The sequence below is a fragment of the Lathamus discolor genome, chromosome 6, assembly GCF_037157495.1.
Source record: "Lathamus discolor isolate bLatDis1 chromosome 6, bLatDis1.hap1, whole genome shotgun sequence".
Classification (NCBI taxonomy): Eukaryota; Metazoa; Chordata; class Aves; order Psittaciformes; family Psittacidae; genus Lathamus; species Lathamus discolor.
In genome coordinates this window covers 78,269,323-78,282,530 of record NC_088889.1, presented here as the reverse complement: position 1 = coordinate 78,282,530, position 13,208 = coordinate 78,269,323, and the positions used below count along the sequence as shown (strand labels likewise).

Sequence of the window (13,208 nt, the reverse complement as noted above, 5' to 3'; positions counted from 1 at the left end):
AGATCTGATTTACAAACCTCTATGACCTAGGTGCATGGTTAGAAAGCCAATTCTTTTTGTTAAGTAAAAGCCTGTGCTCCCAGACTAACCCACAAACTTGTAAAAACTATTTGTTAGCTGCTTTCTTCATCCACTTGTGGTCTGTTTTCTCTGAAGAGTAATCCTGTGGAAACATTTATATCCGACTGCTGCCTTCCTTTCTTGAGACATGACCAAAATCCTCTGCTGTTCCATCAGTAGCACATCACTTGTACACAGCTTTTGAAGCATTCTCTCACTGATCTTCCCTTCTTCAAGAACATGTGGAGTAGCTGCTAATAGCATCATATCTCTAAAGAGTTCAGTTGATGACAGTTCTGACGCTTGTGAAGCAAATGCGACACGTTCGTGATAATATTCTAAAATCACAGTAATTGTAGGATGAATATTCTCTGTTCTCTTTCTGAAGACTTTTGTAATATTAATAAGAGTCACAGGATCCCAAGATACGTTCAGTAGACATTTTGATGAAACTCGATGTATAATATTATTGTGCTGCGTAATTCTTTTATCAAAAATAAAGATCCAATCAGGACAGACTAAATTTATGTGGAAAATGAATTATCAGAGTTAATTGGGAAAAATCGTTCAGCAGAATTACTCAATTCAATTTCAGGTTCTCTTCACCCTGAGTACAAACTGAAACATGAAAGGTGAATAATGGCATCTTACATGATTTTGGGTGGAAATTACTGTCCATAGATTGTTTCTGATAGCACTATTAGGACATTCAACATTTAAATCACTTCTTTTACTACATGTTTTGAGGCACAGAAATGTGTTGTGAGCAGTCCTAGTTACTTTGCCTCATGAAGTACTCGTAATAGCACTGCCCTTTGAACCATTTGACACTCCAGCGTATCATCTGGTGTTCAGAAATGCATCCATTTGGAAATACATCTGCTACATTAATGCATTACTACTTATTTCTAAATCATTACGCATAATGTGATTTTCATGTAGGTTTACAGGTACATCACTAAGCAGTAATGACTCAACTCGTTTGAGTGTATGCTTGGGAAGCTTTTGGGGTGCATCAAGCTTTTATAACTGTGATGAACTTCTATTTTTAGCAGGTGGGAAAATTGGAGAGACCTGTCCATTGAAAGTAACTGCTTTGCAAAAGCTCTTAGGAAAACAGTCAAACACTGAGACTGTATAACTATTCCCAATGACTAGTGTCACTTGACAAATTTTTGTGGCCCTGTTTTGGTATCCATTCCTTTCTCTCTCAGAGTTTTCAGTTATATGTTTCTGCTTTTAAGGATGAATTTGCAGGTTCCATAATTCTTAACTTTTCACATAGTCTAAATGGCAAATTAGATCCACAGTGATGGAGAGTTCTCCTCCGAGTCTCTGTAGTATTTCAAAATCTACCTGACTGTGACCCAGTTGTAGTTTCTTCATGCATTTTGCTCAAAGATGCAGTGTTACATGTTGGTGTGGCCTGTTACATGTTCAGCTTTGTGTGTTGTCTGAAATTGCTGTTGACCAAAGGATCATATACAGGTGTGACAAAGAACTGCTTCTATAAACTGGATACTTACTACAGCAGTTCTGCATTTATCTTTAGTGAGCTCCCTGCATTCTCTTCAATGTTATACTTTAAGTTCTCTCTGCTCACCTCATACAAAATCTGTAGCAAATACTAATTACATTAAGCATTGCCATTACTTTACAGTAACCTCCAAAAAAGCTAGGAAATTCTTGAACACTGAACTTGAAGAGCAGCATGATATACTGTGTGTCAGCCTCTTAAATCAGATCCTGCTTCCTTTACATCCTTTAAAATTACTGTAGGACTGCAAATATTTTTTCAGATAAATTTTTGAATAAACAATATAATAATCATCATTTAAAAGGTACATGTGCTCTGTAAGTGGAAGTAGGAAAAGCTTGGGTAACTTTGTGTACGGACTTGGAAGTGGAATAATATTTGATGTTGAATGAGACAAAATCCTTTCACTCTATACAACTGTACCTACATATGTGTACGTATGCATTTTTTTCTCCCAACAGATATATTTAAGTTAGGTTCCCATGGAGGTTTCTGTAACATACTCCTCCTTATTTCCAGACCTGCCCGTGTCTCTTGTATGTTTAGAAAGTTGCAAGCTGCATCGATCACAGCAGACCCTTTCCCAGAGAATTGCACTGAGTGTCAGCGGCAGCAGAACACTCAGTATTTCAGTACCGTGCTAGGTGACTGGGAAAGAGGGAGGAGGAGAAGCCATGGCTGAAATGCATTTGCAAAGGCTCTTTTATCGCCTCTATGGTATAAATGTCAATTCAGGCCATTTTTTACCTGCTGAAAATCAGACCTCTGATTATACTGCTTGCCCAAATGCTTTTGCAAAATGAGTAATACTTCTGATTTTCTGATTTAAATGAAAATTTTCTTCCCTGCAGTTTGTATTGTAAGCAGAATGTAGAATATAGTGTGCTTGGAATAGTGCTTTACAGAGGAGCCTCCTCGTCCCCCCCAAAGGTTTTATGCATGCTGATGCCCTGCGCAACACAGAAACAAGTAACTTAAACAATACAATAAATTTTACTGAGACATAGATACAGGTCTTCCCTGGCTTGTCTATAAAGTGAAAATATGGAATGATTTGCTTCCCCTTTAAGGGGGTTATTAGCTTGCTTGTATCTACCAGAGGAATAGAGGTGCACACAGTCTCCCATTATTCACCGGGTTTTTAATCTTGATCCCTGGCTTCTGCGATAAGTTATTGCTGGGGACTGGAATTGCTTGGGGAGTGATGCAGGTGCCTGAGGGCCAGCAAGTGGCTCTGTTATGAGAACTGGCTCTAATGATTAATGGTAGGATGCAGTGCACTACTGCTGACTTCACTGGGAAATACAACATTGTTAATTTTATCATTATAAACTCCCAGCACTGCAAGAGAATGTGTCTGCCTCCAGGATGGTGAATTTGATAAGAAGGCTTTTCTGATAAAATATCTCATACTTCCAGGGACAAGCATTCATGTTTAATCAGGGAGTATTTAACTTGCAATCCAAATGTTACCAAGTAATATGTACAGGTCACTTTAAATTTGTGCTCTACAGTTCAGGTCATAACATTATAAATGAGTTTGTATACACACTGAAGAAAGAATCAATGTAGCACTGCTCTTTACAAAGACTGTCATAACCCAGTTAAACTAAATATTTTTTCACTTGAAAGGGGGACAGACTTTTTAATGAATAGTAACACTACAGACGGATAAATACATGTAACTGGAGCCCAGGAACCATCCTGTGAAGTACTTGCTGATGTCAGTGTCTGTGATTTCAAAGCAAACCACTGAGGGGAATAGGGATTGCATCTTCTCCCTACTGAATACATAAGCCAGGTCATAGGACCTGCAGTATTGGGGTAAGAAAAGACAGGGTGTGCCACATTCTTATCTAGGTGTTTGTGGGATCAACCTGTACACTGCTGTCTTTGCAGAGACTTTTGTGCTGGGTTTGGCTGGGTAGAGTTAATTTTCTTCATAGTACTTGTATGGTGCTGTATTTTAGATTTGCGATGAAAACAGTTGATAACACACCTGTGTTTTATTTATTGCTGAACAGCACTTATACAGTGTCAAGGCCTTTTCTGTTTCTCATGCTGTCCCAACAGTGAGGAGGCTGGAGGTGCACAAGAATTTGGGAGGGGATGCTGGAACAGCTGGCCCCGACTGACCAGCAGGATATTCCATAATATGAGTTGTGGTTTCATGTAATATTGTACATCATGACATCATGCTCAGGAATAAAAGCTGGAGGGAAGGAGGAGAAAGGGGTACATTCCCTCACCATGAAATTCCTCCTTTATCTCAGTAAATACCCGATTTATACACTGAGGATTTTGCACAGTCTTGGGTCAGACTCACCATGAGTGTTCCTACTTCCTCACTGCTCTTAACATTGTTTTCACCCTAGTTTAGATCTGTATTCTTCCTGCCTCACCCTCATCTCCCATGCCTCCCCCAGTGCCCTGTGTGCTCCTAGCTACCTTTTTGTTTCCAAAAGCTGTTTAATGATGTATTTTGTTAATCCTGCTTGTGTGTTGCATGTCTTTCTCCTGTGTGGGGTGGTTTTTTTCTCTCTTTAAATCATAATTCTTCGGGTTACGGTCTTTCTACCTTTTTAACAGTGCCTGGAACAGTTCGACAGTTATTTAGTTGCTCCTTAAGCCATGCTAATACATATGGTGAAGACTTTCTCAAATATGTCAACTTTTCCATGAAGGCAATATTAGCAGATAGAAACTTTTGAAATAGTGCATATCTTTTCATGAAAGATATCCAGTCCAGGAGTTATGATATAAAGCAGAGAAGAGCATTCGAAGGTAATAAGGTGATTTTTATTTAAAACCTAATGGAGTAGTGTCACTTAGTAGGTCATTCTAGAAGTAGGTTTACTTGTCTTGAAACTGGAATAACCTTATAAAGCTGAATGACGAATGTCTTGCCCTGTGACTCGTTATTTATGTGCTGTGTTAATCATTTGATCTGACTTTAACAAAATAGATTTTGTTGATAATGTAGATATTGTGCTTGCCTTTTGTTTGACTGTTGTGCGCCTCATTTTGTAACCTTGTCACACCATTTAAAGTGATGTGTTTAGTATATGGGTGTGTGTCCTGGTTTTGAGCAGCAGCAGTCATTCTTCTCCTTCTTAGGAGCTAGTACAGTGCTGTGTTTTGATCTTTTGGCCTTGGAGCAGTGGTGATAACGCCGATGTTTTCAGTTGCTGCTCAAATGTTTGGTCTGGCCAAGGACTTTCTGAGCCTCATGCTCTGCCAGGGAGGAGGGGAGGCTGGGAGGAAGCAGAGACAGGACACCTGACCCAAACTGACCAAAGAGGTATTCCATACCACAGCACGTCATGCCCAGGATGTAACAGGGAGGGACCCGGAAGGGGTAGAGGGACTACAGGGTTGGAGGAGGTATCGGTCGGTGCTCGGCTGGGGGGAGTGGGGCGAGTTATCAGACAGCTGGTGCTGAGGTGTTGTATTCTTTCCTCTTGTTATTTCCTTTAGCATTATTATTATTGGTGGTAGCAGCAGTGATTTGTGTTATACCTTAGTTACTAAACTGTTCTTATCTCAACCCGTGGGAGTTGCATTCTTTTCGATTCTCCTCTCCATCCCTCCAGGAGCAGGGGGAGGGCAAGAAGGGGGGAGTGAGTGGACGAGGTTTGTGGTTGGGTTTAAACCACGACAGTGTGGAAAAGCTATGGAAACTGAGGGTCCTGTCATTCAGTGGACCAGCTGTATGAAATACTAGAGTGAGAAGAACGTATCTGGTTCTTCCATTCTGGTTTTGGTCTCCAGCAAGTGTTTCTTTTGTGAGGGAGAATTTTGAAGCAAGTAATGTTTACCCTACTGATAACCAAGAAATCAAAGTTATAGTTAGCCAATTTCAAAGCTTAGGTTTTGCTGTTTCAAGTTGTTTTATAAGCTCTAAGCTAAATGCTGCAACACTTTCTGTCTTGACATCCTCTGGAACAGGGAGGAATGGCGGATTGATGTCTATCAGTTCCAGTATTCATAACACAGAAGTAATGGCAGCTGGTAGTATCAGCTTAAGTAGATGATACAGTAAAAGCATGTGGCTAAGTGGATAATGGGAATGCCATCCTGAATCTCCAGAGAGATGGTAATCCATAGCAATCGAGATGACTCAGAGGCACAGAAGAACTACTTAGATGACTTGGATGATAATGTGTGCAGACAGAAACTGCTGTGCACTTTTCCCGATAGCCCTGAAACTGTTGTTATCTGTGTTGTGTTTGCATCTGTTTGTCAGTCTTGGAGTAGTCTTTGCCGCATAGTTGGAAATGCTGTTTGTGCATTTGCACAAAAGAACTTCATGGTTTAGTAAATGAGTAGTGGAGAGAGACAGCTGACTCCTTTAGAGTCAGTGCTCAAAAAGCTGAAACTTTAGAAGCTGTCACAGGCAGAAAGAATTGATCAGGTTTGAAAAGGGAACATGTGCTGAACTAGACCAGATTTTGAATTGCCTAACATCTTGCACAGAATAAACACTGGTGCCTTGTGACTATGAACAGCTCTATTGGATCAAAATAGTGGGAATGTTTTTAACTTATTTGTCACTGGTCTAATATTAGACAATATACAGAGCCACTGGAACTCAGGCTTAGATCTTGTACCTTAGTGTCCTACAGGCACTAGAAGGACTTTATTCCTCCAGTGTGTACTTGGCTATGTGTGTCCTGTTTGTTTTTCTCCCTTCCTCTGAAGCAGTAAAAATCAGACATTGTCTGGAACAAAACACCAGATAGGACAGGACAGTGCTTCGAAGCAGTACAGAGAATCTTGTATCCTCAGTGTCTGAGGGCAGGAATAAAGGCTTGTTTGGTTCTAGGGGGGTGATTCTGTTTTGTTCTCCCTTTCATATGCTCCCTCCTGCCCCAATCCCCAACACCAGTAAAACTGTGAGAGCCCTTGGAAGGAGATTTAATCTTACGGAAGATGGAGAGTAGTTTAAGAGCTGACTTCATTTAGATGTATCTCTCCCTCAGAGTGTGTCTAGTGTCCTTAAGAAGAAAGTAGTAAAGCGATGTTTACCTCTGACAGCTTTATTAAGAGATTAAACATTAACTTTTATGTGATTCTTATGAAACTGATGAGCTAGGGAGCAACTAGCCCCTCAAAAAGGCTGTTGCCTGACTTGCTTAGGGCTGGCAACAGCACTGGTTGTACAGTGCAGGCTAGTGCAGTGTTTTGGGCAGACATCTGCTGTGTGGAAGGCCTTCCAAAACCCTTGACACCAGGAATGTAACGAAAGACAAGTGTGCTGGTGCAAAAAAGGCCAGGCGGTAGTAAAGAAGCACCAGGGTATTTAAATCAACACGAACCATGTTGATTTGCTTCATTTCTCCTCTGCAAAATCTCTCTTAGGTTTAACTTGAAGCTTAACGAATGAGAATGTGAGTAGAAGTGCATTGGTTAATACTGAAGTTTTAACGGGACTGAACTATGATCCTGTTTGGGGAACTAAGGCAGGATGCATCCACCACATTACCACAGGCAGTAAGGAATGTCCTTATCACTTACCTACTTTGTGCTCAGATACCTTGTTGGTTATTTCACAGCAGCTGAGCTGCAGTACTTTTCACAAATATGAGGGAGAATACTTAGGTTCAACCCATTCATTTAGGCTAATACATTTAGAGGTGTTTGCTGCTGAAGGCTCCGAGTGTAAAAACAGCACAGTTCAAGCAGTGAATCGTAACTAATTAATGGATCCTGAACCTCTAGTCTTTCTGCCTGTGCCATGCTACTTAGTGTTCTGACGACTAAAGATTTAGGAGCGAGAGGACATGCGGATGAAACATGACAGACAGTTGGAGTAGATGGTCCATTTTCTGTCTCTAAAAACGGGGCTCTGTAAAAATCTACATATCACTAGGTGTCATGTAACCCAGTACAAGTATTGCTGTCTTTGAAGTGTCACATGCATGTGTACATTATACTTCTGATACATGGTTGACAGGTCTGAGAGAGACAGAGGTCTTAATAGCACTACAGTCCTCTTTGAGTCACAGTGTATCTTGAAAGTGCCCAGAATAGTGTTCTGTGTTTAAACAAAAGTGCCAGTTCTGTAGTCCACTGTTCCCATACCTACTTGCAAAATGCATCTCTAACACTACTATTATATGTAATCCTTTCTAAAAGACTGAAAATTACACCAAAATAGTAATAATTCATCCTCCTCACCATAAAGCTGTGCACTCTGTTTTTTGAAAGAGGAAAGAACAGAACTTTTTGAGGATTTCACAGGCAGTATCTCAATTAATCTTGGATATAGTAATTCCCCTGTGTTTTTGGGGCCTGCTGTGCTATTAGAAATACCATTGTGCCCCTTATTTTCTCATTTAATGGATAAGATCAAACAGCACCATATCTTCTAACTACTCAGCGATGCTCTTGATGGTATAAGACATAGCTTAGAATTTTTACCTTAGCAGACTTTATTGGACAGTCTGTTCATGTGTCAGAGTAGTTAGGAAGTGATGCACTTCTCAGCAGAAACAAATTTGATCCAATTTAGAGGAGACAATATATATTGAAATACCATTTCAAAGCCCCCTTGGATCCTGAAGGCTGTGTCTTTGCCAGCTCAGGTATTCACATACAGCTGTAGAGTTGACACAGCTGACACTGTGATTAGCACAAGTAGGAACAACTGCAAAAAGGGTACGGCAGTGGAGATTCAAACTGTGCATTTTTTGCTAAAAGAGGAAAATTTTATTTTTGTGAAACACTTTTAGATTTTACATGAATGCTGAGAAATAGAAGTGTGCATTCACCTCAAAGCAGTCAGTTACGCTATTCTTGGCGGTCAGGCTTTGTGATCTGTAAGAGCAGTTTTCTCTCTTTTACACATAGGTAATTACTGTAGCTATGCATGAACAGGAGTATGAAAAAGGAGCAAGATGTGGAATGGAGCTTTTTTCTTTCTCTTTGAGACAGCAACATGAAGCCAGGAGGCACGCTGTGGGCTGGTGTGTTTGTATGTCACAAAGAAGTTGGAGAATGATGAACAGAGGTAACATTAGCATTTTGCTATTCCATACCCTGTGGCATATGAAAAAGTCTAATTTAATTACTGGTACAGATAGGCTTGACACCTTGAGTTTCCATTTTCAACCTCATTGTTTGAAAAGCCCTTAGATTTCTCAAGGCATCCTCTTATCCAGAGCTCTTCATAGGAAGTGGGGAAAAATAATTGTGTCTAGGCTATGATTCCTGTGACCTATTTTAGATGTTACTCTTTGGACATGATGATCCATGCTTTAGTAGAAGTTTCAGTTGCTTTCTGCTGATAATGCAAGGATAACTAACTGAGATGTCAACATCTACTTTGTGAGTACCTAAGATTAGATGAGATGAATCCCCTTGTGACTGAGTAATAAGCTGTGAGTCAACATAGCCCTACTCCTAGCAGTGGGAGGAACTCTCAGGTGTTGGACTTTTCAAGTGCTAGTTAACTCTGTATATTGGTGTCTCCCTGGAGGCATTTGTTGTCATTCCTTTTTACGTACTTAGGATCATTGCCAAGAGTTGCACTGCTTTGGCTTTCTACTCCCATAGTCTGAGTAGCTGCGTAATGCGGCATCTAGCCTAGAGTCTTATTTGTAGAGGCTCGTGTGTGAACTTAGGACAAAACTTATTTGCCCTGTCAGCATCCTCTGCACTGCTGAGTGTTTAGAAGCAAATGTGATAAAGAAAGTAGAAATGCAATTAACAAAGACCAATAGATACAAAAGCCCAGAGCCAGTTTTAACTACTATTTGTCGATCCAGGGTGCCATTGCACCAGTCCTGAGACATGGAGTTATTGCACAGTCAATAGTAGTGGCATGGCTTTCGGTAATGATTTCAAGTCAGTTGTGATACGCTGCAGAAAGTACTGCAGTCAGCTCATAGTGTTCATCCTTGCTGTAAGAAGTTTTGCAGCAGAGTCTTTTCTCCTTGTTCTCATGACATATGCTGCTTGAAAGCTTTGTAGCCTGACAATGTATGCTACACATCTCTTCATCTGTTTTATCCACAGAGAAGAATTTAAACTGGGAAAACAGAGTCTTGAGCACAGTACGTGTGCCTCTTTGGATAGAATTTCTCAATTTACTTTTCACCAGTAGCCATAAAGATTTGTCAATGCCTTACCTAAGGACAGATGCTACCCTTTAGGGAGACCTCATTGTATTTTCCTACAATATTTTGAAGATTTTTAGAAAACAGCGAGCTTCCACTTTTGCTTTCAAGAGCTGAAATGCTAGGGTAATCCTTGTCATGCAGTGTGACTACACTGTGAAGATGAAAAGGTCTTTAAATGAAGATCAGAGGAGAACATCTGGGTGTATGTTAATGCCCTGCAGTTGAGCTGGAGCTCTCTAAACAGTAATGAAATTGGAAAGCACCTCTAAGGAGCACCAGGAGCCTTGTGGCCTGAGGGCTTAAAGTTTACTCATTCTGTATCCCAAACACCATTTAGTTTCTTACAGAATTTACAGTGCTTCTGGTATGCAGGAGTCTCCGAAGACTCTGTTCAGTATGCCTTAAAAATATCTTGAAAACTGTCATCATCTACTGATAAGGTTTTGCAAACAATATCCCTGTTTAGGCTGCTCAAATACCTTTTGAGAAGTCCAGCAGTGTGACAGAGGAGAACTGCATGCCGGTCTTCAGTAACAAGCAAAGATACAGAAGAGAATGTTGTAGATATATGTGATTTTTTTCTGTTTTGTTGCTCCATAAAAATACAAAGGGACAAGGTAATCCTTGGTATGAAAAATATAAAGGCTGAGAAAAGAAGAGCTGTGAAAAGGAAAAGGCTTTTTTTTTTTTTTTATACAGAAAATTCAGTGCAGTAATAGTGCTAGCAGTGTGATTTATACTCTACCACAGTCTCACCGCAGCTAAGTATCTTGTAATACTGTAATACACTCTCCACAATGGAGGGAGGAGCTCTCATGACAGAGGTTGGGACAAAGTAATATATTTAAGGGTGGAAAAGCAAACTGCTTATTTCCACTGAAGATGGAGGCCAAGTTGGACATCAAGGCTTTCTCTTTAAGATTTTTGTGACAAGCTTTTTGATTATTTTACTTGTTGCAGTGGAGTACCACATTCACAGTCACAACAGAGGGCCATGTAAACCAGGATCTGCCTCTTTGGCAGAGACCCTTGGGGATGGGACTGGAAAATACCAAACACAACTTGTGGGGAACCTGCTTTCCTCAATTCAGCGGTTTTGGAGATGGGTGTGCTTGCCAGCTAGCCCCACACCTGAATGCCTTGTAGCAATCAAAGAAGTGCAGTTCTTAATTACTTGCTAATTTCACTGAGGCTGTTTCAATGAAGGGTACCAGTAAATCCAGTCCTTTTCAAACATTTCTTACTTCCAGTCCTCTGAAATTGCTTAGAACTAAATATAGAAGAGGGAAAACTCACTGTTAGAAATTTTTGCCATTAAAACAAAACAAAAAAGTCTGTACTTGGCCATAGTAAACATAGGATAAACAGGTTGATCTGGGGTTGCAAACTACAGAAAACAGAGTATGTGATACTTACTACTTGCCCTTTCCTGATCCACCACGAAACCCACATTTTACTGGTAGTTTATAATTTGAAAATAATAGTCAAGATGATGCAATTACTTATGTTAAAGACAAGGTGCTTGTAATTTCTACAAGTCTGATCTACAGAAGGTGGTAAATTCCAGTTTAAAATCAGTTGGCTGTTAAGTAGAATTGGGCACACCAGGAGAAAATGCCAAAAGCCCTGTCTCCAGCCTACAGCTTTGTAGTTTTCAGTGGTAGGTTTTAAAATTAGCTCTGGATAGGATATCCTCAGCTGAAGCAAGTGAATCTGGTCAGCAGGAAACAAAAACTAAGCTTTATTGAGAGGGGGAGTTGACTGATGACCAAAACAGTAGCCTTGATTTCAGTGTTTTGAGGCATTGCTGCTTAATGCTTTTCATTTACAAAAAAGTCTTGTTTTGTAAGGAAGTGTCTTATTTAATCATGACTTTTATCTATCATGAGGAATAGTATCCATTCTGAATACATTGGCCTAGTCTGATGGAGAATTAATAGTTTAAACATATTTGCTTCTTGAAAAAGGCAGCTAGAATCAAGAATTAGTTCCCCTTCTCCTTCCCTTCACCATAGCAAGATTTCAGAGTTTACACTGTATTAAATTTCAGTATAATCCCATCACAAAATAGGAATCTGTAGGAAACAGCTTTATTAACTCTCCTGTGCACTCAACTGCTTCCTTTAAAGAGAAACAAAGACAACTTCTAAGAAGGCCTTGATCCATTAGAGCTAACTTGCTCCCACTTTCCCAGAACTGTACCTGGATTCACAAGAAAACAACTTTCTTGCTTTACTCGATTCCTTTCTATCTGCTGAGAAGGACACAGGTGTGCAAGAGAAGTTGCTACAACAAAACTCCCAACCTGACCTTTTTCTGTTCTGTTCTTTTTTTTTGTTCCCCCCCCTCCTTTGCCAGCATATATAACCATCCTGCTTCTGGGCTATAAAATCCAAATGCTGCTTCTCCCTGTCATTGGCCCAGAATTTAACATCATTCTTTTTCCTGGAAACCTTTCCACTTTGTTGAATTTGGAGCCAGCATAACTTAATCTCTTTTCAACTCTAATCTATGTGAAGTGCAAGTGAGAACACAGGTGTGAGTAGAGCTCTGGCTTGAAATAGCAAGCAATAGTAAAAGTAGCTGCTGCTCATCTGGGAGAAGATAACAAATGAGACTTCCCAAGAGTCAGCAGTACAACTTCACAGTGTTTCTCATCTATATAAAAGATCTAAATAGAGATAGCAATGGTAAACAAGCAAATTCTACTGATAGTAAAAGTATCTGGGAGTAATAAGCCCAAAACAAACACCAGAGTGTTCAGGGGATTTTGATCTACTACATCTGCAAATGCATAATTGTCAGTCTTTCTGGCAAAAATAATAGCATAAGATAATAAGCACAAATAAATGTGACTGAGCTGCTGTATGCTGTAGCCGTTTTAGCAAAGACCTTGAGATAAAAAAGCAGAACCTTGATCTGAACTTTAAAACGCAACTGAAGTGCTAACAGTTAGCCAGGATACCACAGATAAAATATGCAGGTTTGAAGGGCTGTTGTTTGTAAAGCTGCACTATTATAAATAGGGTCTTTCTGAATATGAACAACATTGTGATTAAACAGCCTGTCAAAATTAAAGGAAAGTTTCCTTTCCTCAAGGTTATTTATCTTTTGCATGGGGTATTTTATGTAATTATTTTGATCAGAACATTAGAACTGATTTAGACAAGTGAACAAAAGACTGGTCATTAAATATCAATATTTTGCTCCTGTGGGTTTTTAAATCTCTTGTAATTCTACAAGATAAGTGGGTATATTCTGATGACCTTCCTGATACTGCTGTTTATTGTAAATACATGTCTCTGTAAGCTCTGTCTCATAAACAGATATTTTCCTGAGTCTCTGATCATTGTTCTTTTACTCTAATGATCTTCCTCTGTCCCTGTTGTATGTTTTTAGTGAAGGGCAAGCAAAATGGAACTCAGTGGCTAAAGCATCCAAGAGTACTAGCATCTAGAAGACTCTAGTTAGAATTATTGCATAGCACC

At 39.8% G+C, this 13,208-nt stretch overlaps 1 long non-coding RNA gene across 1 annotated transcript in view; it reads left to right on the top strand.

The window, feature by feature from the left end:
- Nucleotides 1-13,208, top strand: part of LOC136016569 (uncharacterized) — a 461,128-nt gene that overhangs the window by 198,803 nt on the left and 249,117 nt on the right. The gene's annotated exons all lie outside the window — the stretch shown is intronic.